The sequence below is a fragment of the Terrapene carolina genome, unplaced genomic scaffold, assembly GCF_002925995.2.
Source record: "Terrapene carolina triunguis isolate 2854851 unplaced genomic scaffold, T_m_triunguis-2.0 Scaffold21, whole genome shotgun sequence".
Taxonomy (NCBI): Eukaryota; Metazoa; Chordata; order Testudines; family Emydidae; genus Terrapene; species Terrapene triunguis.
In genome coordinates, this window is record NW_020664372.1 from 7,947,288 (window position 1) to 7,970,218 (window position 22,931).

Sequence of the window (22,931 nt, forward strand, 5' to 3'; positions counted from 1 at the left end):
TTATTGTCCCATTTGGTACGATCCTTGGAGCAGCGATCATACCTCCCCATTACACTGGGTCTTCAGACAAAAGTAAGGTTGATGTGTGCTCTTGATGTCATGCAGTCTGTGATTCCCTTTTAATCATCTAAACATTGAGAATTAGCCATCGTCTAACTTTTGTATCAATTCCTGATATTCATTTTATGTTTTCTACTGGAATCTAACACCTTTATATTGCATTTACAAATAAAGAGAATGAGTAGTAACTGGATTCCTTTTATTTATTTAAAATTACATAAACAGTATTGGTGCTTAGATACCATAGTGACATGTGCCATAGAAATTCCTAAAATAGATGGGATAACTATTACGTATGCACAGACCCCATGAATACAGGCATTTAATATATACACAGCATACATAGTATACTGAGATGTGGAAAATGTTTACATTCATTCTTGAAGGAATGACCTTAATAATTCATTCTGGGTTCTACCTCTTATGAATTATAGTTGGCTCACTTGTGGGATATTTTCCATATCTTGAAAGCCTCCTATAAATTCTGATATTTTCCTAAGTGTGGAAATAATTAGTAGGAGTAGTAATCATGATGTCACAAATTTGCAAGTTATTTTCATAGTTGTGACTGCTAGAAACATGCATTTCCTGTCTGTTCCCAGATGCATAGTCCAGTCTACATTTATTTAAGTGAGAATTGGAATTTGGTGTGTGTTGTTTTTAAAAGAGAATTTTCCTTTCTCTCAAATATTCTTTTAATTACCTAAACACTGTGCATCAGTTAAGCATCATATCTCTTTCAAATATTCTTAAGAATAATAGAGACAGGCACACATTGATTTTTTAGGTGTTGTTATATTGCATTTTTAGGTATTATGGTAGCCAAAGGCTTTCATACTTTAAGTGAAAGAGTCATTGTTTTGTATTAAGGTAGCATTTAGAAGCTCCAGTCATGGATAAAGGCCTCATTATGATAGGCACTACAAACAGACATATTAAAAAGATGCTTCCTGCCCCAAAGAGCTTACAATGCATCTGGAACAGGTTAAAACACATCTGTTCACACAAATGTGCCCTCTCACTGTTTATTGGGTAGGTATAAAAGTACAGGGACTAATACTAGAGGGAGGCTCAAATCCAAATCCCACATCTGAAAATCCCTGAAGCTTTGATCACGATCTGTATCCTACCTTTATGAGTGATTCCTGGCAGATCTGAACACTCCTGAATTAAACAGGGTTTGGACCTGATCATGCCCTTTGTGAGGTAGGCCCATCTCTAATTAGTGCAGAAGAAGATCTTTCCCTTACTAAAACAATATAGGATGGAGTGGGAGAAGTAACGGGAGAAAGGCAGTGATCCTGCAAATATGTATGCATGTGCTTAACTTTAAGGAGGAGTAATCCCATTGAACTATTAGATGTGATTGCAAGGAGAAAATGGTAGTGTATGCTTCGGGGGAGTCACAGACAGAGCTATCTTCTTAAGAGATATCAGACGGTGCGAACATCAGAACTGGCTCAGTTAATACACTTTAAATTGCTTCTACTGTATGTCGATTTCATTTGTGATACTGTGTTCTACTAGGATGTGATTTTGTTCATAGTTGTTGATTTGGCAACTGTTTCAAAGGGGGGCCAGTAGACTTTTAAAGTGTCAGCATGACCTGATAATAGAATAGTAATGCACACAAAATGTGCCTGAAATGTGAAAGGATACATGTAACATGCAGGCTACTAAACAAAGAAAATCTTGTGTAGAGCTTAAAGGAATCATAATACCTGCAAACTGCTCTAGGGTATAAAAACAATATACTGAGAAACTTTTTATGGTGGCTGGCTTTGGAGCCATTGCTAATCAACTAAACAGTAATTCGAAGTATGCCCAACTAGGTTCAATGAATTTCCTATTTTAAATACCTCATTGTGGCGTTTGTGGATCATCAGGATTAACAAAGGTGTAATCTCAGCACCTGATTCATTTTCAGTTGATACCAGCAAGTTTTGGGGATGTATTTAAACAAGAATATTCCATAGTTAAACAATATCTGAAATATATGCCACAAGATTTCATATTTTTGGAGGTATTTAATCATTGTACATTTTTATGTATATTGTGCTTAGGTAAAGAAAAATATAAATGGGCTGAAAACACTGATTTCAATTGTATTTTTATATTGTGCATGAGAAAAATCCTTTCAATTTACCTATCACTTTCCTCTTTTTCAGTGCAGTTATAGAATTGTAGTCTGGTCAAGCTAACAAACAGGATCAGTAAAGAGGGGAGTTCTGCGAGGGAGTTCTCCAGGCAAAGGAGGAGTGACTACATTACCCTCAGGGTGAGTGTGTTGTCTGTTTATGTTCTTGCTTGATTAAAGATTACAGCGTGTTCCATGGGCGGCAGGTGAACTCCGGTCTTGGGGAGGCTAGCCCCTGGCCTGGACCACACCTTCTGCCCGAGGCCCTGCCCCTCCCACCGGAGCTCAGATACCCCCTCAGTGTGGCAGCCAGCTCCCCCCCACACACCCTCAAGCCACCCGAGTGCCCCCAACCCCAGAGCGCCGGATGGGAGAGCAGGCGGCGTGCCCCCCACCATCCCCAGAATGCCTGGTGGGTGAGCAGGTGGTGTGCTCCTTCCCCCCCAGCCCCAGAGCGGGTGGTGTGGCCTCCCCCCGAGCTCTGGGCGGGTGGCATGGCGTTCCCCAGCCCCAGAGTTCCAGGGGGCGGGCAGCATAGGCCCTCCCAGCATGCCGGGCAGGTGGCATGGCCTCCCACCCCCCGCCCCGGAGCATAGGCCAGCCCCCATTAGCCCCCCATCCCCAGCCTAAGGCCATGGCCACGGGGGGGGGGGGAAGAGCCCCCCACAGCATAGCTTGGGAAGCAGGAAGGAGTCTGGGGGCAGTGTGTGGGTGGGGCCATGCAAGGCTGTTTGGGGAGGCATAGCCTCCCCCTGCCTTTGATACCCGCTGCCCATGGTGTGATCTGTTCTGGGAGCTGTGTGCTGAGCCAAGCAACCTGCTAGGCTAGGCTGAGAGCTTATTAACGGGGCCTTAGCTGCCATCCTTTGATCCCTAACCCCCTTAGGATCCATTGACAAGAGTGCAGGCCTAATTCAGGGAGATCAGAGATTTAAAAAGCCAGCTCTTAAGCGACCAGAGGAACTAATGTACAGGGGGAGTTTTGCAAGGGAGTTTAGACAGAGAGTGTGAGAGGCAGATACACCTAACAAACACTCTAAACTTAGGCCAATAGCCCCCTTCTCCCCCACAAAAACCCCTGCAAGAGTGAAAGTAATGCAAGTAATAGTCCAGCAGCAGAGTGGTCCCGCCCCTAGTCTGACAGTCTCCATGCTGTTAAGGAGGATGAAAGTCTCAGGAAAGGAGAACATCAGGCTGGAGTGGAGAGAAACTATCCTATATTTGCAAAAACAACGAGGATTCCTTGTGGCACCTTAGAGACTAACAAATCTATTTGCCCATAAGCTTTTGTGGGCTAGAACCCACTTCATCAGATGCATGGAGTGGAACATACAGTAGGGAGGTATAAATACACAGAATATGAAAAGATGGGAGTTGCCTTACCAAGTGGGAGGGGGGTCAGTGCTAAGGAGCCAATTCAATTAAGGTGGAAGTGGGTTTTTCTCAACAGTTGACAAGAAGGGATGGAAATTACTTTTGTAGTGCTAATGAGGCCAATGTAAACAAGGTAGCCCATTTCAAACAGTTGACAAGAAGGTGTGAGTATCAGCAGGGGGAAATTAGTTTTTGTAGTGATCCATCCACTCCCAGTCTTTATTCAGGCCGAAATTGATGGTGTCCAGTTTGCAAATTAATTCCAGTTCTGCAGTTTCTCATTGGAGTCTGTTCTTGAAGGTTTTTGTTGAAGAATTTCCACTTTTAAGTCTGTTATTGAGTGTCCATGGAGATTGTAGTGTTCTCCTACTGGTTTTTGAATGTTATAATTCCTGATGTCAGATTTGTGTCCATTTATTCTTTTGCATAGAGACTGTCTGGTTTGGCCAATGTACATGGCAGAGGGGCATTGATGGCACATGATGACATATATCACATTGGTAGATGTGCAGGTGAACAAGCCCCTGATGGTGTGGCTGATGTGGTTAGGTCCTATGATGGTATCCCTTGAATAGATATGCAGACAGAGTTAGCGTCGGGGTTTGTTGCAGGGTTTGGTTCATGGGTTAGTGTTTTTGTGTTGTGTGGTGTGTAGCTGCTGGTGAGTATTTGCTTCAGGCTGGGGGGCTGTCTGTAGGCAAGGACTGGCCTATCTCCCAAGGTCTGTGAGAGTGAGGGATCGTCCTTCAGGATAGGTTGTAGATCCTTGATGATGCGCTGGAGAGGTTTTAGTTGGGGGCTGTAGGTGATGGCTAGTGACGTTCTGTAACTTTCTTTGTTGGGCCTGTCCTGTAGCAGGTGACTTCTGGGTACCCTTCTGGCTCTGTCAATCTGTTTCTTCACTTCCGCAGGTGGGTATTGTAGTTTTAAGAACGCTTGATAGAGATCCTGTAGGTGTTTGTCTCTGTCTGAGGGATTGGAGCAAATGCGGTTGTATCTTAGAGCTTGGCTGTAGACAATAGATCGTGTGATGTGGTCTGGATGAAAGTTGGAGGCATGTAGGTAAGTATAGTGGTCAGTAGGTTTCTGGTATAGGGTGGTGTTTATGTTACCATTGCTTATTAGCACTGTAGTGTCTAGGAAGTGGATCTCTTGTGTGGACTGGTCCAGGCTGAGGTTGATGGTGGGGTGGAAATTGTTGAAATCCTGGTGGAATTCCTAAAGGGCTCCTTCCCATGGGTCCAGATGATGAAGATGTCATCAATGTAGCGCAAGTAGAGGAGGGGCACTAGGGGACGAGAGCTGAGGAAGCGTTGTTCTAAGTCGGCCATAAAAATGTTGTCATACTGTGGGGCCATGTGGGTACCCATAGCAGTGCCACTGACTTGAAGGTATAAATCATCCCCAAATCTGAAATAGTTGTGCGTGAGGACAAAGTCATAAAGCTCAGCCACCACGTTTGCCGTGACATTATCAGGGATCCTGTTCCTGACGGCTTGTAGTCCATCTTTGTGTGGAATGTTGGTGTAGAGAGCTTCTATATCCATAGTGGCTAGGATGGTGTTTTCTGGAAGATCACCAAAGGATTGTAGTTTCCTCAGGAAGTCAGTGGTGTCTTGAAGATAGCTGGGAGTGCTGGTAGCGTAGGGCCTGAGGAGAGAGTCTACATAGCCAGACAATCCTGCTGTCAGAGTGCCAATGCCTGAGATGATGGGCCATCCAGTATTCCCAGGTTTATGGATCTTAGGTAGCAGATAGAATACCCCTGGTCGGGGCTTTAGGGATGTATCTGTTTAGATTTGTTCCTGTGCTTCTTCAGGGAGTTTCTTGAGCAGATGGTGTAGTTTCTTTTGGTTAGTCTCTAAGGTGCCACCAGGACTCCTTGTTGTTTTTGCTGATACAGACTAACATGACTACCACTCTGAAACATGTCACCATGCAAGGCACTGAAATTAGCCATATGAAGTGGAAATCCATCAACTTCATGCCACTCCATGCATCTGATGAAATGAGTTTTAGCTCACGAAAATTTATGCCCAAATAAATTTGTTAGTCTCTAAGGTGCCACAAGGACTCCTCGTAGTTTTTGCTGATACAGACTAACATGGCTACCACTCTGAAACCTATCCTATGTTTGGGACCCTCCTTCCAGATGATGTCATGGCATCCTCTTGCACTGAGGATACCCCTCCAGGGGAGGGAACCTCAGTTACTAGGAAGAACCAGGTAATAGTAATAGGGGTTTTGAATATTAGAAATATAGATGTGGGCTTGGTGATGACCTGGAGAACCTCCTGGTGAACTGTGTGCTGGGTGCGAAGGTTGCAGACCTCCCAGACCTCTAGACAGACTTGTGTGTGGTACTGGGGAGGAACTAGTGATCGTGGCACATATAGATACTAATGACATAGGGAAAGGCAGGAGAGAGTCGTGGAGGCCAAATTTAGGCTGCTAGGTAAGAGATTGAAGTCCAGGATCTCCACAGTAGCATTCTCTGAAATGCTTCCAGTTCCACATGCAGGGCAGGGAAGATAGAACTTCTGTGTCTTAATGCGTGGATGAGATGATGGGTGTAGAGAGGAGAGTTTTAGGTTTATTAGGGACTGGGGAAACTATTGGGAAAGGAAGAGCCTATAAAGGAAGGATGGGCTCCACCTAAACTAAAATGGAAAAGGTCTGCTGGCACATAAAATTAAAAAGGCTTTAGAGGTTGGGGGAAACCCAACAGGTGTGAAGGAGCACGCAGTTCAAGCAGAGACATCCCTTAGGTATGAATTTATTAAAGGGAGGAATCTATATCCTAGTAAAGAGGATAGGCAATAAGTTGGTAAAGTACAGGTAAACACTAATAAGGAACAGTCAAACGTAAAAGAGTCCTTCTTAAATATAACTTATGAAAGCAAGCAACTGAATAGCGATAAAATGTTCAAGTGCTTATATACAAATGCTAGAAGGCTAAGTACTAAGCTGGGTGAACTCAAGTGCCTAGTATTAAAGGATGTTGATATAATAGGCATTGCAGAAACTTGGTGGAATGAGAATAATCAATGGGACACGGTAATACCAGGGTACAAAATATATAGGTGTAAGCAGGATCTGAATGAATTCTCCATTTGGAGTCTTTTGTTATGTTAAGTGTTTACTAGAGCTGAAAACACTTGTGGTGGGACATCATTTCTGCCCAGCCTGCATCACTAACAGCTAAAAGTCACTAAGAGCTGACAATCACTAACAGTTGGGTGAACTCTCAAGAGACTCACCTGCAGAGGTCACAGCAGAGAGGCAGGTGGCAGAAGGTGACCAGCAAGCAGAATGGTGCCTAACGAGGCGGCGAGCAGAGCAGAATCAGTGGCTGGTGAGGCAGCCAGTGGAGAGGAACAGCAGCTGGCAGGGCGGCCAGCAGAGAGGAACAGTGACTAGCAGGGTGGCCAGCCAGAGCAAATGCTCAGATGGCAGAGCAAGCAAGGTGCCTTCTTCTCTGGGTGGGAAGTGAACTCACAGAGATGCACCCTGAACCCTGGGTCCTCTCTGACCAAGGACAAGCACTGTGAGTGGGGTATGGTGGGGGAGCAGAGAGGGGCACAGAAAAGGAACTGTTGGTTGTGGAACTCAAGAACATGAGGTGTAAGGCACTGCCCCATGCACTCCGGGGTGGGTGTCCTGCTCACAGTTTTATGATTATGAATCCTGCTTGTGGCATTTTCCCTAATTAGTGTTGGTGACTTCCGTCCTTTCATTAAAAGTTTATTTTCTACAGACTCTGTGGTTGCGAGTGGGGAAGTATTGCCTCTCAGAGGCACCCAAGGGTCGTGTGTAATTTTCTCAGGTTACTGGGTGGGGGCTCGAGCCGGTTCAGTGTTATATTGTTGGAATGGCACACCTAGATATTGAACCCAGTCCTGGTTGTTGCCGGCTCCACCTGGCAGGAATGACAGAGTAGGTCGTGCTGGTGGGGGACTGGCACTATATGTGAAAGAAAGAATAGAGTCAAATATAGTAAAAATCTTAAATAAATCAAGCACTACCTTAGAATCTCTATGGATAGAAATTCCATGCTTGAATAATAAGAGAATAGCAGTAGGAATATTCTACTGATTACCTGACCAGGATGGTGATGGTGATTGTGAAATGCTCAGGGAGATTAGAGAGGCTACAAAAACAAAAAAACTCAATAATAATGGGGGAGTTCAACTCTTGCCATATTAACTGGGAACAGATCACCTCAGGACAGGATGCAGAGATAAAACTTCTAGACTCCATAAATGACTGCTTCTTGAGCAGCTAGTCCTGGAACCCACAAGGGAAGGGACAATTCTTGATTTAGTCCTAAGTGGCACACAGGATCTGGTCCAAGAGGTGAATATAGCTGAACAGCTTGGTAATACCGACCATAATGTAATTAAATTTAACATCCTTCTGGGGAAAAATACCAAAGAAACCCATCGCATTAGCCTTTAACGTCAAAAAGGGGAATGACATGGAAATGAGGAAGCTAATTAAATGGAAATTAAAAGAAACAGTCACAAGGGTGAAATACATGCAGACTGCATGGAGCCTATTTAAAAACACCATAATAGAGGCTTGAACTAAATGTATACCCCCAAATAAATAAATAAAAACACAGTAAGAGAGCCAAAAAATGCAACCATGAGTAAATAGCAGAGTAAAAGAGGTGGTTAGAGGCAACTTTGAAGAGCAACTAGCTAAACATACTTAAAAAATTGTATGTCAGAGTCAGCCAAACAGTCAGTAGGGCCACTGGATGATTGAAGTGTTAAAGGAGCACTCAAGGAAGGCAAAGACTTTCCTGAGAAGCTAAATTAATTCTTTGCATCAGTCTTCACTGCAGAGATGGGTGAGATTCCCACACCTGAGCCATTCTATTTAGGTGATAAATCTGAAGAACTGTTCCAAACTGAGGTGTCAGTTGAGGAGGTATTGTAACAAATGATAACTTAAACACTAATAAGTCACCAGGACCAGATGATATTAACCCAAGAGTTCTGAAGGAACTCAGATAAAAAATTGCAGAACTGCTAATGTGGTATGTAACTGATCACTGAAATCAGCCTCTGTATCAGATGAGTGGAGGATTACTAATGTAATGCTGATTTTTAAAAAGGTTCCAGAGGCGAGATCCTGGCAATTACAATCTGGTAAACCTATCTTGAGTACCAGGCAAATTTATTGAAACTATAGTAAAAAATAAAATAATCAGAAATATAGATAAACATGAAATGTTGGAGAAGAGTTAACATGGCTTTTGTAGAGGAAAATCCTGCCTCACCAATCTATTAGAATTCTTTGAGGGTATCAACAAGCATGTGGACAAGAGTGATCTGTTGATATAGTGTACTTGGACTTTCAGAAAGCCTTTGACAAGTTCCCTCACCAAATGCTCTTAAGCAAACTAAGCAGTCATGGGAAGATCCTCTTACAGATCAATAACTCATTAAAAGATAAGAAACACAGGGTAGGACTAAATGGTCAGTTTTCACAATGGAGAGACATAAATAGCGGGATCTCTCAAGGATCTGTACTGGGACCAGTCCTATTCAACATATTCATAAATGATCTGGAGAAGGGAGTGAGCAGTGAGGTGGCAAAGTTTGCATGTGATACAAAACTACTCAAAATAGTTAAGCCCAAAGCTGACTATGGAAGACTTACAAAGGCATCTCTCAAAACTGGGTGACTGGACAACGAAATAGCAGATGAATGTTGATAGGTGCAAAGTATTGCCCTTTAGAATAAATAATCCCAACTGTACATACAAAATGATGGGGTCTAAATTAGCTGTTACCACTCAAGAAAGAGATCTTGGAGTCATTGTGGATAGTTCTCTGAAAACTTATGCTCAGTGTGCAGCAACAGTCAAAAATAACAGGATGTTAGGAACTATTAGAAAAGGGATAGATAAGAAAACGGAAAAACATAATCCCACTATATAAATTTATGGCACACCCACACCTTGAATATTGCATGCAGTTCTGGTCACCCCTTCTCAAAAAAGATTCATTAGAGTTGGAAAAGGTGCAGAGAATTTTCCCACATAGTTCAAATATTGTAAATATGTTTTGTTTTACAGATGAGATATGGGTCAAAGGTAAAACCTTCATACTGTCACATTCATTAGTTCTTGGTGGGATATCACTATAAGATTTAATGATAGGCTAGGACCACAGCCTATCATGCCAACTGATATTGTGTCATTGTTTCCTTTTACTTCCCTGTTGGCCTTTCTGCAGCCATCTGTTGTCTCTAGTTTTGTATTTAGATTGTAAGCTCTTTGGTGCAGGGACTGAAATTTTATTCTGTGTTTGTACAGCACCTAGGACAATGGGGTCCAGTTCCATGACTGGTGTTCCTAGGCACTATGGTAATACAAATATAAATGTGTTAAGAGGCATCTGAATTTGAAGTGAAGGCAATAAAAGTACTGGAAGAGACTTCCATCAGAGAGGGCAGTGTGAAGATAAGGTACAACGTCTAGAATAAGAGGAGGAGAAGACTAAGGGTAGTCAGGCAAACGATTTTGAGTTTGAAGAGCAGAAGGGTGTGCAAGAGGAAATGAGAACAGAGGTAAGGTAGGAGCTGAGTTGGGTGGAGCCTTAAAGGTGAGAACAAGGAGATTCAACATGATGTGGAATATGAGGGAGGACAGTGAAAGTTGTGCTTTCAGCCCTATACCTGCTAACTAATTGGTAGATGGGGCATTTTTGATACTTCACTTTTAATGATGGAAAAAATGAGATGCCACTGCTAAAAAAGAAGGCAGTTTGCTCTGAAATACTGTTTTCCAAAAGGGCTGTTTCTGGCTAAGACATTACTGCAGTCTGTCAGGTAGGATACCAAGGACTGGCTATTTAAACTATTTTCTACATCCTAAATGTGTGAATTACATTTGGTGCTGAGAACTACCGAGTTAGGCAAAAAAGTAAAGAACAGCCACAAATCTGTCAGTTGGGTGACTTAAAAAACAAGCAAACCACCCTATATAAAGGCTCTTTTCAGCACATGGAGTGAGTAGCAAATCGGACCTGGAGAAACGTGTTGCAGAGTTTGATAGTTGCCAACACACTTTCAAGACACCCTCTTTTATGTCTTTCATCCCTCAGTACGAGCCTAAAATCACATACATTCAAAACAGCTGGTAAATGAGCCGTAAACAACTTCGGCTGATAAACATGAGCTGGCTCTGGAAAAAGCAGCCACGTGAGCAGTGACTGGAGTGCACAGATGAAGAGACCATGGCATTGGACATGATTGTAAGGACCTGGAGAGGTTAGAACAGAGACTCAGAGCCTTCTATCTGGTATGTACTGCAGAGGTACATCTGTGTGCCTGCTTGCTCATTGTTTCTCACATTTATTTTCCATCAAATAGATGCATCATTCTTTCTCTCTATTGAACAGGGCATGCAACCTTCCTTTCCTTCCCTCTCTCTGCCCCCCTTACTTCCTGTGTCCTATGTGCTCTCTATCCACTATCTTTGAGTCCTGGCTACCACGGTTGGACTCCAGGGCTTCTGTAATCTCCCTGCCACTCTCTGCTGCTTTCTGGCCTACTTGTGCTGTGTCTGTACCCTAATGAACCTCTTTTTGTTGACTGCTTTCTTATTGTCTTTGCTATGCTACTTCACAATGGATTATGCCATGGGTTCTGTATTTGGGAATTATTGCTAAATGAGATGGAGGTCTTGGATAGATCCTCGTTATGGAGTGGGGTCCTGGTAAGGAAAAGGTTGAGAGCCACTGGATAATGGAATCCCAGATTATATCCTATAACACAGAAACCAGCCCAATTCATCGAGAAAGAATATTCAGTCCAACCGCAGACAGAGATGGGCCCAATAACTTCATAGAGTAAGAGGGCAGAGGGTATGCAGATGGCTGGAAGGCTGAGAGTTGTGGTAAAACTGGACAAAAATCTAAGTTTCACTAAAGTGGCAGTAACACTAAGACTGTCCCTCTACATATAAGGCACATGACTGAATCTAAACTGAGCACTAATTAGCTGGAATGCTCTCAAGAGCCTGGGAAATCTCAAAGCAACCTCTCTTGCTAATCCTTAATTTTATTGCCATATATTTCAAATAGTTGATCAGACATAGTTGCTAAGTTGAATATAGCCAATATTCACAATCATTGGCAACGTTATTGTTTGATTTGTCCATCATTAGGAGCAACTTTGTTCAGTGAGCAAAATAGAGACCCGGTCATGCATGCACAGGTAGAATCTAAGGATGTGTCTACACTGCGCACCTTTTAGTGACACAGCTGTGCCACTACAACCGTGCCGCTAAAAGGCGCGCAGTGTAGCCGCTGTTTGTCAGCCGTAGAGAGTGCTCCCACCAACAAAAAACTTCCATCCCCAACAAGTGGTCGTAGCTTTGTCAGCAGGAGAGCTCTCCTGCCAACAAAGCGCTGTACACATTGGCGCTTTTCATCAACAAAACTTTTGTCGTTCAGGGGGCTGTTTCTTTCACACCTCTGAATGCCAAAAGTTTTGTTGTTCAGGTTCCAGTGTAGACAAAGCCTAAATCACTTCAGATGAGAAGAACTGGAGAAAGACTATGATAGCGGCAAAGTCTGAAATCTACCACTTGAGAGAATTATTTTTAATCAACGAAACATCTGAGGAGTTGACATCAGTAAGGCAATTAATGCTAAGGACACAATCATAAATGAGCTAGCTCTACAAGCCCATTAAAAGGTATTTTTAAAAAATGTGGATATTAAATTTTAAAGGTTGAAATACTTAATTGGGTATAATTAAGCCTGAAAGTGGTTTAATTAACTTTTCCTACTGAATGTATTCTAAGGGATGAATCAATCATCTCCTTATCATTGTTTAAATGAATGTAATTGCCATTTGCCAAAGTGTAGGACTAGCAGCATGATAATGAAGTGAAATTACCTTCTGGAATAGAGTTTCATGTTAAAAATGTATGTTTCCCAATATCACACCTACCCAGAATACAGACCTTTGGCGAAACACCTTCAAAAACATTCCTATTATTTTCAAACAAGTTTTCAGAGTCCGATGTACAGGATTCTCACAATGAGTCATCCAACTACCTTCACTTGTCTTACAGCACTAAAGATGTTAAAAGATAGTTTAGACAGGGTACCACAAGTCTTTGGGTGTTGGTGTATTATTTGAGAAAGACCATGGGGGTAAAATCCCACATTTTAAGCACTTTAGAGCATTCAGAAAAGGTCCTTGGAGAATTTATAATGTATTGGGGGTATGTTTTCTCCAAAATATCTCAAAATTCAGAAGGAGAATGGAGGACAGGAGACTTCTGCCTCTGTCAATTGAATGGCAAACCTGCACGGAATGCCATGAATCTCAGGTCGTCCTGATATTGTTTATTTAGACTGTAAAGTCTCTGGGTGCACAGACTGTCCCTTATGTGACTGTATAGTGCCAAACATAATGGGTGGAATCTCTAGGTATTACTATAATACACATAACAATAGAGGAGGAGCGTAATGGGTAAGAGGATAGTGAAGTTGTACCTATAGTTTCCTGAAAAGATTGAGTGCAGTAAAAATGTTCCTTTATTTAAAAAGGAGCAAAAGAAGCACCCATTTACAATGGATACTTTTCATGCCTTTGCAGTGCATTAGTTCATGGTATTCACACTTGGAATATAATGCTCTCAGATAAGATTTAACTGTAAGTGTCAGTGGGTCCATACTTGGGCAAACTCCCATTGAATTTAACAGGAGTTTGCCTAAGTGAGGACTTCAGATCCTTACTGTGAACACTAGTAAGCACTTTTTGCACAATCTTTTGTTGAAGGGTAAGATTAACTTCTGGCCTAAGTGAATGCAACTCCATTGAAGTTAATAGAGTTGTACCTATGTGTGCGAGTAGTTAATCTGGCTATATGAATTCACTGGGCAGCATGATTCTCTACCTCCCTTACTGCAAACTTTAATGTTCTCCCTTTTAGCCTCTCGCTTTTATAACAGCCACTTTTAAAGGCCAAAATCTTATAAATCTTTCATTCATAGCCCAGCACGAGGCTTGATTTGTCATAAAATAAATCAATGTGCTCGCCTCAGGAGGGTACAAACTTATGCTAAAATGATTCTTCCAGCCCCAGCTATGAAGAGCCAAATACTATATTTTTAAAAATTAAGTTACATTTAGTTCTTATTATAATGGACTTTCTCATTTCTTCAGACATTTTTTCAGTTGCCTATGGTAATAATGAGCCACCTGATATTAAATAGTCTTAGCTTGATATTCGTTGCTTTACCAGAGGTGACTTAGGGTTGATTTTTGTACCATAGAAACTAAGTTTTACAGAAAAAGAAATATCAATTCTGCTTCCTAATAAGGGAAAAACAGATTAGTGATGTGGAAACAATATCATATATGCTAAATATTGCAAATGATCATCCAGTGGGATCATGCCAGCCAGACCAGCATGTGGATGGGACCCTTTGCATGGGGGCTCAACCCTCCTACACAGAGGAGAGGCTCAGCTGCCTCAGTGGTACTGCCTTCTACCCCATCCCTCTCCTCTGACTTCTGTGGACACTTTCTCTACTGGTCCAGAGTTTGTGCTGAGGGAGAGATCAGAGTCTAGACATGCCAGGAGAGGAGTGGGGCACTTGCCTGGAGAAATGTACAAGTGACTCTCTGGAACTGCAGAGATTCTCAGGAAAAGATAATACAGCACAGAGCTTAGAGGTGTATTATCTTTGTCACAAGGCCCTCTTCATGGGGCAGCAGAGGGAGCTTTGCCTGTGACTCTCTTGTACAGCGCTCCAATGGAGCTGTGTTCAGGGACAGGGGCCACAAGGGACTTCTCTGGGGATTCACAGAGTTCCACATGGTCTGTTCTGTGGAGTGGGAGCAAACCAGACTCTCTTCTCTTACCCTCCCTGCATCCCCACAGGACCGATGTGGGGAAGCTGAGAGGAAATCCTTATAAAACGAATCCCTGCTGCAGAGGGGTGGGGGTTGTTGCATGGGTTTTCCAGCATAATGTTCACTACTCTTTTGTTTCCTATTGTTAACATATACATAACATATACCCATAGATCTCTAAATTCTATGATTTTTTAAAAATAAAAATAAAGGATTGCAACTCTCAAACGTCCCTCGTTTCAAAGGACATCACTGAAAATTACCTCCGTTCCACATCAATTTGCATTCTCAGTTTTATTTTGGAAAATGTTTTACATCAGAAATAAAGAACCATGACACTGAGATTATAGAAAGAGTTGTTTACTTTAAAGGTTGAATGACATCTTACATCCAACTATAAACTAAACCCTCTTACATTCCCTTTGGCCTGGTCTACACTAGGCTTTTATGTCGACTTTAGCGCCGTTATATCGAATTAACCCTGCACCCGTCCACACCAGGAAGCCATTTAGTTCGACATAAAGCTCTCTTTAAATCGATTTCTGTAATCCTCCCCAACGAGAGGATTAGCGCTAAATTCGACATGGCCATATCGAATTAGGCTAGGTGTGGATGGAAATCGACGGTAATAGCTCCGGGTGCTATCCCACAGTGCACCACTCTGTTGACGCTCTGGACAGCAGTCCGAGCTCGGATGCTCTGACCAGCCACACCCCCGGGAAAATTTGAATTCATTTTCATTTTCCTGTCTGGGCAGTTTGAATCTCAGTTCCTCTTTGGACATCGAGGGGAGCTCAGCAGCAGTGGCAACTATGCAGAGCTCTCCAGCAGAGATGGCCGTGCAATCTAATAGAAAGAGGGCCCCAGCATGGACTGATCGGGAAGTCTTGGATCTCATCGCAGTGTGGGGCGATGAGTCCGTGCTTTCAGAGCTGCGCTCCAAAAGAAGGAATGCTAAGATCTACGAGAAGATCTCCAAAGCCATGGCAGAGAGAGGCTACAGCCGGGATGCAACGCAGTGCCGCGTGAAAATCAAGGAGCTGAGACAAGGCTACCAAAAAACAAAAGAGGCTAACGGACGCTCCGGATCCCAGCCCCACACATCCCGTTTCTACGAGGCACTGCATTCCATCCTGGGAGCGGCCGCCACCACTACCCCACCCCTGACCGTGGACTCCGAGGATGGGATCATGTCCGCGGCCGGTTCCTCGTCGGACATGACAGCGGACGGGGAAGATGAAGAAGGAGATGAGGAGGACGAGGCAGTCGACAGCGCTGGCACCGCTGATTTCCCCGACAGCCAGGAGCTCTTCATCACCCTTACCGAGATCCCGTACCAACCGTCCCCATCCCTTACCCCGGACACAGAATCAGGGGAAGGATCAAGCAGTAAGTGCTGTAAACATGTAAACATTTATTTAAAACAGAACGGTAATATTTATACTATTAACAATGTACATTTATAAAAGTTCTGTAAACTAGTAAAAAAATAATCAGGTACAAAACAGGAATATTTACAAAGGTAACAAATGGGTTTTCATGATTTCTCTGGCTTGGGCTCTTCTCAATTTAGTCCCAAGTGTTTTAAAAAATTTTCACAATGTCCGTTACTCCATGATTCCCAGGCCCAAGACGCTCCACTCCATAGTCCCAGTGCACCTACGCGAAAATCCGGTCAATGTGGCCGGGGATCGACGAGAAATCCTCGTAGGAGAACTCCTCGTAGGTCTCGTGGAGGTAGAGCTCAAGCCTGTTGATCAGGTTCCGGGGTAGGGCGATCTTAGTGGGCCCTCCGTGGTAGCAGACATGCCCCCTCCACGCCACAATCAAGTACTCCGGGATCATGGCCCGACATAGCATGGCGGCATACGGCCCCGGTTTCTGCATGCTTTCCCGCAGCATGCGTTCTCTCTGGGTGTCCGGGATCCTCAGGAGGGTGATGTCGCTCATGACGCCCTGCTTTGAATTAGGGAGGGGAATGTTAGTATTGGGACTGCTTTACAGCCACGCGGTGGAGGGAGAGGGGCAGCATACAGGGATCTTTCCCTGGGACAGCCGCGAGGGGGTGGGACAGGGGCAGAGTTGATGCTGTCCTGATTGCTGGCAGCAGAGACTGGCATTGCTTTCAATGTGAAAGGAGGCCAGTGCTACTGCTGGAGTTTTAAGCAGCCACAAGTCTGCGGCTTACCATTATTGCCCGCTCCAGAAGTTCAGGTCTCCAGCCACAGTTCTCTGAACAGTCCAAGACCTCCGCAAGTCCACAGGCACTGAAGGCGACGGCCGAAAATTCGACCTTGTCCTGAGTGCGCATGTGAGAGGTGCAGTGCATGGTCTTGTTCACAGAGAAAGACTAGGTTCTTTGTATACAATTTCATTTATCTGTCTCAGGAATTCACTCCCTTTTCACAATTCACACAGACACATCTGCGACTGTCTCCCAACCCAGCCTCTCAGCACACTCCCAGAGGCTAGCGCAGATTAGGCGGAGGAAGAAGAAGACGCGTGAAGACATGTTCTCAGAACTAATGGACTGCTCCCGAGCCCAGGCAGCCCAGCAGACACAGTGGAGGGAGAACTTGTCACAAATGCACCGAGCAGTCATGGAACGGGAGGAGAGGTGGCGTCAGGAGGACCAACAGGCTACTGAAAAGCTGCTTGGACTAATGAGGGAGCAAACGGACACGCTCCGGCGCCTTGTGGATGTTCTGCAAGACCGGAGGCAGGAGGACAGAGCCCCGCTGCAGTCTATCTGTAACCGCCCTCACCCGCCACCAAGTCCCACACCACCCTCACCCAAACTCCAAAGAAGGAGGGGCGGCAAGGGCCGTTAAAACTTTCAGTCAACCCCTGCAGACTGCTCTAGCACTAGAAGGCTGACATTCCCCAAAATTTCATAAGTCCTTTCCCACCCACCTCACAGAAGCCCCCGTCCAAGTTTCACACCCCACGTTTCATGTCTGGTTCGCAATAAAATGTTTGTTTCTCTCCATTACTGTTTCAGTCAGGTTCTTTTGAGGGAGAGTCTGTCTGGAGGGGGGCAAGGGGCTTGGTAATTGGGCAGGACAGTGACCTTTAGCAGGGTACAGAGGCGGTGTCAGGTCCAGCCTCAGGACACATACACAGTGCAGTCACTGGTTACCCTGGTCAGTCTGGGAGGTGTTTTTCATGTTCTCCATTGAAATAACCAGTCCACCAGTGCGGAGCCTGTCATTCCGGGAGTTTAGAAGCATCATTTGCATCAGAACACTGAACCCGCCCCCCGCCACAGTCTGCGTCCCCGGTTTAAAATATTCCCGCGAAAACAGCAATACAGACAACGCTGTTCATTAACAAAATCGAAATGATTTTATTTTTTGGGAAGGGGAAGGGGGTGAAGGGGGTATGTAACTGGAGAGGATAGTCAAAATGAACTGGGTAAAGAAACGGGGGCAGGTTCAGCTTCTCTGTCCACAAACTGAAAAGTCACTGGTTGCCCTGCTCACTCAGGAACCTAGCTTTCAAAGCCTCCCGGATGCACAGGGCGTCCCGCTGGGATCTTCTAATGGCCCGGCTGTCTGGCTGGACGTAATCAGCAGCCAGGCTATTTGCCTCTAGCTCCCACCCCGCCATAAAGGTCTCCCCCTTGCTCTCACATAGATTGTGGAGCACACAGCAAGCTGCAATAACAATGGGGATATTGGTTTCACTGAGATCACAGCGAGTGAGTAAGCTTCTCCATCTCCCTTTGAGACGGCCAAAAGCACACTCCACCACCATTCTGCACTTGCTGAGACGGTAGTTGAACAGTTCTTTTTCTGTGTCCAGGGCGCCAGTATAGGGCTTCATGAGCCAGGGCATTAGCGGGTAGGCTGGGTCCCCGAGGATGACTGTAGGCATCTCCACATCCCCAAGAGTTATTTTGTGGTCTGGGAAGTAAATACCTTCCTGCAGCCGTCTAAACAGACCAGAGTTCCTGAACACACGAGCGTCATGAACCTTGCCCGGCCATCCGACGTAGATGTTTGTAAACCGTCCCCGATGGTCCACCAGTGCTTGCAGCACCATTGAAAAGTAGCCCTTTCTATTGATGTACTGGCTGGCCTGGTGGTCCGGTCCCAGGATAGGGATGTGAGTCCCATCGATAGCCCCTCCGCAGTTTGGGAATCCCATCGCGGCAAAGCCATCTATGATGACCTGCGCGTTTCCCAGGGTCACTACCTTTGGGAGCAGTACCTTCACGATTGCCTTGGCTACTTGCATGACAACAACCCCCACGGTAGATTTGCCCACACCAAAGTGGTTCGCGACTGACCGGTAGCTGTCCGGCGTTGCAAGCTTCCAGAGGGCTATGGCCACTCGCTTCTGGACAGTGAGGGCTGCTCGCATGCGGGTGTCCTTGCGCTTCAGGGCAGGGGACAGCAACTCACAAAGTTCGAGGAAAGTCCCCTTCCGCATGCGAAAGTTTCGCAGCCACTGGGATTCATCCCAGACCTGAAGCACTATACGGTCCCACCAGTCCGTGCTTGTTTCCCGGGCCCAGAATCGCCGTTCAACAAAATCCACATGCCCCATTGCCACCGTGATGTCCTGGGCGCTGGGGCTCGTGGTTTCTGACAGCTCTGTGCCACTCTCCGACTTCAGGCTCTCACGGCGGTGTCGTAGCCTCCTCGCCTGATTACTCTTCATCTGCCTCAGGGAAAGGTGTATGATAAGCTGCGAGGTGTTGAGAACGGCCACAAGTGCAGCGATGGTCGCAGCGTGATCCATGATCGCAGTGCTGTGGCGTCCGCGCTGTCACTGACCAGAAAAGTGCGCGAACTGATTTCCCGCCGGCGCTTTCATGGAGGGAGGGAGGGCGTTAGTGACGGACGGATGACGACAAATTTTTTTTACCCAGAAGGCATTGGCGGCTCGACCCAGAATTCCGATGGGCAGCGGGGACTGCGGGAACTGTGGGATAGCTGCCCACAGTGCACCGCTTCCAATATCGACGCTCGCCCCCTTAGTGTGGACTCACAAAGTCGAATTACTGTCCTTAGTGTGTCCTTAGTGTGGACACACACGTTCGACTTTGCAATATCGATTCCACATATTCGATTTAAGTAAAATCGAATTACCCTCGTAGTGTAGACATACCCTTAGGTACATTCAGACCTGCTTTACCATTGTGTAAGGGTTATAGGAGGGTACAACTTACATACCAAGGAATTGGAAGCTAAAGTAAAGTGGGGGTTATGGCCACTTAAACTCCATTACACATTGGTAGAGTGAGTCTAAATAAGTTAGAGTATGGAAAAGTGAATGAAACAGTGTTTCACTTTTACCAACTTATTCATCTCTTTTAAATTTGGTCTGCTGTGTAAACTACCATGAAAACATAATATGACATATGCCAAAATAATCAGTTTCCCATCAGTTCTTAACTTCAAAAAGTTACAATTATGGCTTTCAGAAAGTGTCAAGGATATAAATGAAAATCAAAGCTACTATCTAATGTTAGAGATCATGAAATGAAATTTAAGGAAAATCCAGTCTTTACAATTCTTTTACCTGCAGCTTCAAGGATTGAATTTAATGATCCGTAGACGAGGTCAAAACTAATTTTAGATGTGTTACACAGATTTGATACAACCCTGCTGAACCCTAGAAAGAATGACCTATTAACTTTCCTCCAAAGAGGGCTTCGGCTAGTATTAGTAGAGTTTTCCTGCAGCTTCAGATGTAATTACAACACCACACAGGTAACATTCAGTCACTCTTTAATTTAATAAAACAAAAATACTTCATATTGCCCTAGGACTGTGAAAAAAATTTCTTGGTAGCAAAACTGTTGGAGAAAACCAATCATTTTTCTGCTTTTGAAGAAAATGTTAAATTTTATGGGTTTGCCTTAAATATTTGCTTGTTCTATTTCTAAAAAGAAAAAAAAAATTACACACAAAGATACCTGCTGTTTTACCAAGAGAAACTGTTTTGCCGTAAATCTGGAATATCTCTACATGCTTGTGCTCCATATGATCCACTTCCTTGCCTTCATGTCCCACCCCGACACCAACTGGCAGGACCTGCTGTCACCAGTGGATGGCAAGGAGCCCTGATGGCCCAGTGTCCATGATTATGGCTCCACAGAGGAGCCACCAATTGGAGTGTGCTTTGCGTGCATCACCGGTCACCTGACACATGCCCCTTTTGCAGTGAGAGAGATCCTGGCATAGAGCTACTTAGAGTGTGTCAGGATGCAGCCTCTTTTCTGGCTCCTCCAGAATCTCCGGCTGAGGTTCTGGTGGCACTTTTCTCCGCACCTCTTTGTATTTGCACACCCCATCTGTGGCCCCACAAAGTTGTGAGACCTCCTTGTCAGCCTGCTCCTAACTTTGACCACCATGACCATCCACCAGACCAGGAGGAGGAACATAAGAATGGTCATATGGGGTCAGACCAGAGGTCCATCTAGCCCAGTATCCTGTCTCCTGACAGTGGCCAGTGCCAGGTGCTTTGGGGGGAATGAACAGAACAGGTAATCATCAAGTGATCCATTCCCTGCCGCCCATTCCCAACTTCTGGCAAACAGAGGCTAGGGACACTGTCCCTGTCCATCCTGGCTATTGCCATTGATGGACCTATCCTCCATGCATTTATCAAGTTCTTTTTTGAACCCTGTTATAGTTTAGGCCTTCACAACATCCTCTGGCAAAGAGTTCCACACGTTGACTGTGTGTTGTGTGAAGAACTACTTCCTTTTGTTTGATTTAAACCTGCTGCTTATTAATTTCATTGGGTGACCCCTAGTTCTTGTGTTATGAGAAGGAGTAAATAACACTTCCTTATTTAGTTTCTCCACACCAGTCATGATTTTATAACACTTTATCATATTCCTCCTTAGTCATCTCTTTTCTCTCATCTCAGTTTTATTAATCTCTCCTCATATGGAAGCTGTTCCATACCCCAATCATTTTTATTGCTCTTTTCTGTATCTTTTCCAATTCCAATATATATGTTTTTTGAGACGGGGCAACCACATCTGCACGCAGTATTCAATATGTGGGCGTACATAGATTTATATAGAGGCAATATGATATTTTCTGTCTTATTATCTATCCCTTTCTTAATGATTCCCAACATTCTGTTCACTTTTTTGATGGCCGCTGCACATTGAGTGGATATTTTCAGAGAACTATCCGCAATGACTCCAAGATCTCTTTCTTGAGTGGTAATAGCTAATTTATACCCCATCATTTATATATATGGTTGAGATTATGTTTTCCAATGTTCATTACTTTGCTTTTATCAACACTGAATTTCATCTGCCATTTTGTTGCCCAGTCACCCAGTTTTGTGAGATCCCTTTGTAACTCTTCACAGTCTGTTTTGGACTTAACTACCTTGAGTAGTTTTGTATCATCTGCAAATTTTGCCACCTCACTGTTTACCCCTTTTTTCAGATCACTTATGAATATATTGAATAGGACTGGTCCCAGTACTACTTTCCTCTCTCCATTCTGAAAACTGACCATTTATTCCTACCCTTTGTTTCCTATCTTTTAACTAGTTACTGATCCATCAGAGGACCTTTCCTCTTATCCCATCACAGTTTACTTTGTTCAGGAGCCTTTGCTGAGGCACCTTGTCAAAGGCTTTCTCAAAGTCTCAGTACACTATATCCACTGGATCCCCCTTGTCCACATGCTTGTTGACCCCCTCAAAGCTCTCTGCTCTGTGACTGTAGGGCCTGTTTCTGCTTCCTCATTGTCTCACGGCTCTGGGTAACATTCCTCTAGGCAGTGTCCACTGGCTCCCAGGACTCCTTTGAGGAGTAGTGTGCAGTGTCTGGGGTTCTCTGCTTGGTGTCTCCCTCTGGATTCTTTGTTTTGGCCCTATGTCTTTCACTTCTGCCTGTTTTCTCTTTTTTGTCCCCCATAATCAGTTGCTGACTGGGTTTTGTGGTCCTCCCTGCCTGGATTAGGAGGTGGCCCTTTAGTTTCAAGCAGGCCTAGGCTCACCCATCCCAGTACCCACAATACATACAGACAGTATCAGCTTCCACCTTAGTTGTAGTATAGGATTGTCTTGGGGCAAAAATACAGACCAGAGAGTCAGGCAATCTGAAGTCAATTCCCATTTTTGCTGCAGACTAGCTGTGTGACTTTGGTCAAGTCACTTAACCTGCAAGCTGGAATCCTGGAGTGGAAACTTAGACTAACATGTGGGCATCAGTCATACAAAAAGAAGCATGACTGGACAGCTGAGGGTGGATAACCTTAAACTCAGTGTTCTCTCAAACTGTACTGTGTGAAGCTTTTCCAGGAAACATGAAAACAAATCTAAAAGGGACTGTGAAGCTGGGAGGGAAGCCTATGAGAGAGTCTCCCTTTCAAAGTGGTCTGAATAATGGGCAAGTTGGAGAATCACTATATATAACTAAGGCCATTGACAAGTTTGAGAAAACTGAGGCCCAGTCCTCAGCGCTCTGTTTGGCATTACTGAGGAAAAG

General features: G+C 44.5%; 1 long non-coding RNA gene across 1 annotated transcript in view; it reads left to right on the forward strand.

The window, feature by feature from the left end:
- The window catches only part of LOC112114909, a 128,460-nt gene extending 117,581 nt beyond the window's left edge, over positions 1–10,879 (forward strand). Inside the window, exons 3-4 of the long non-coding RNA XR_003899767.1 lie at positions 2,229–2,338; positions 10,690–10,879. This is a non-coding gene — a long non-coding RNA (uncharacterized LOC112114909). The remainder of the gene's footprint in view (positions 1–2,228; positions 2,339–10,689) is intronic.
- Positions 10,880–22,931: the final 12,052 nt, after the last annotated feature.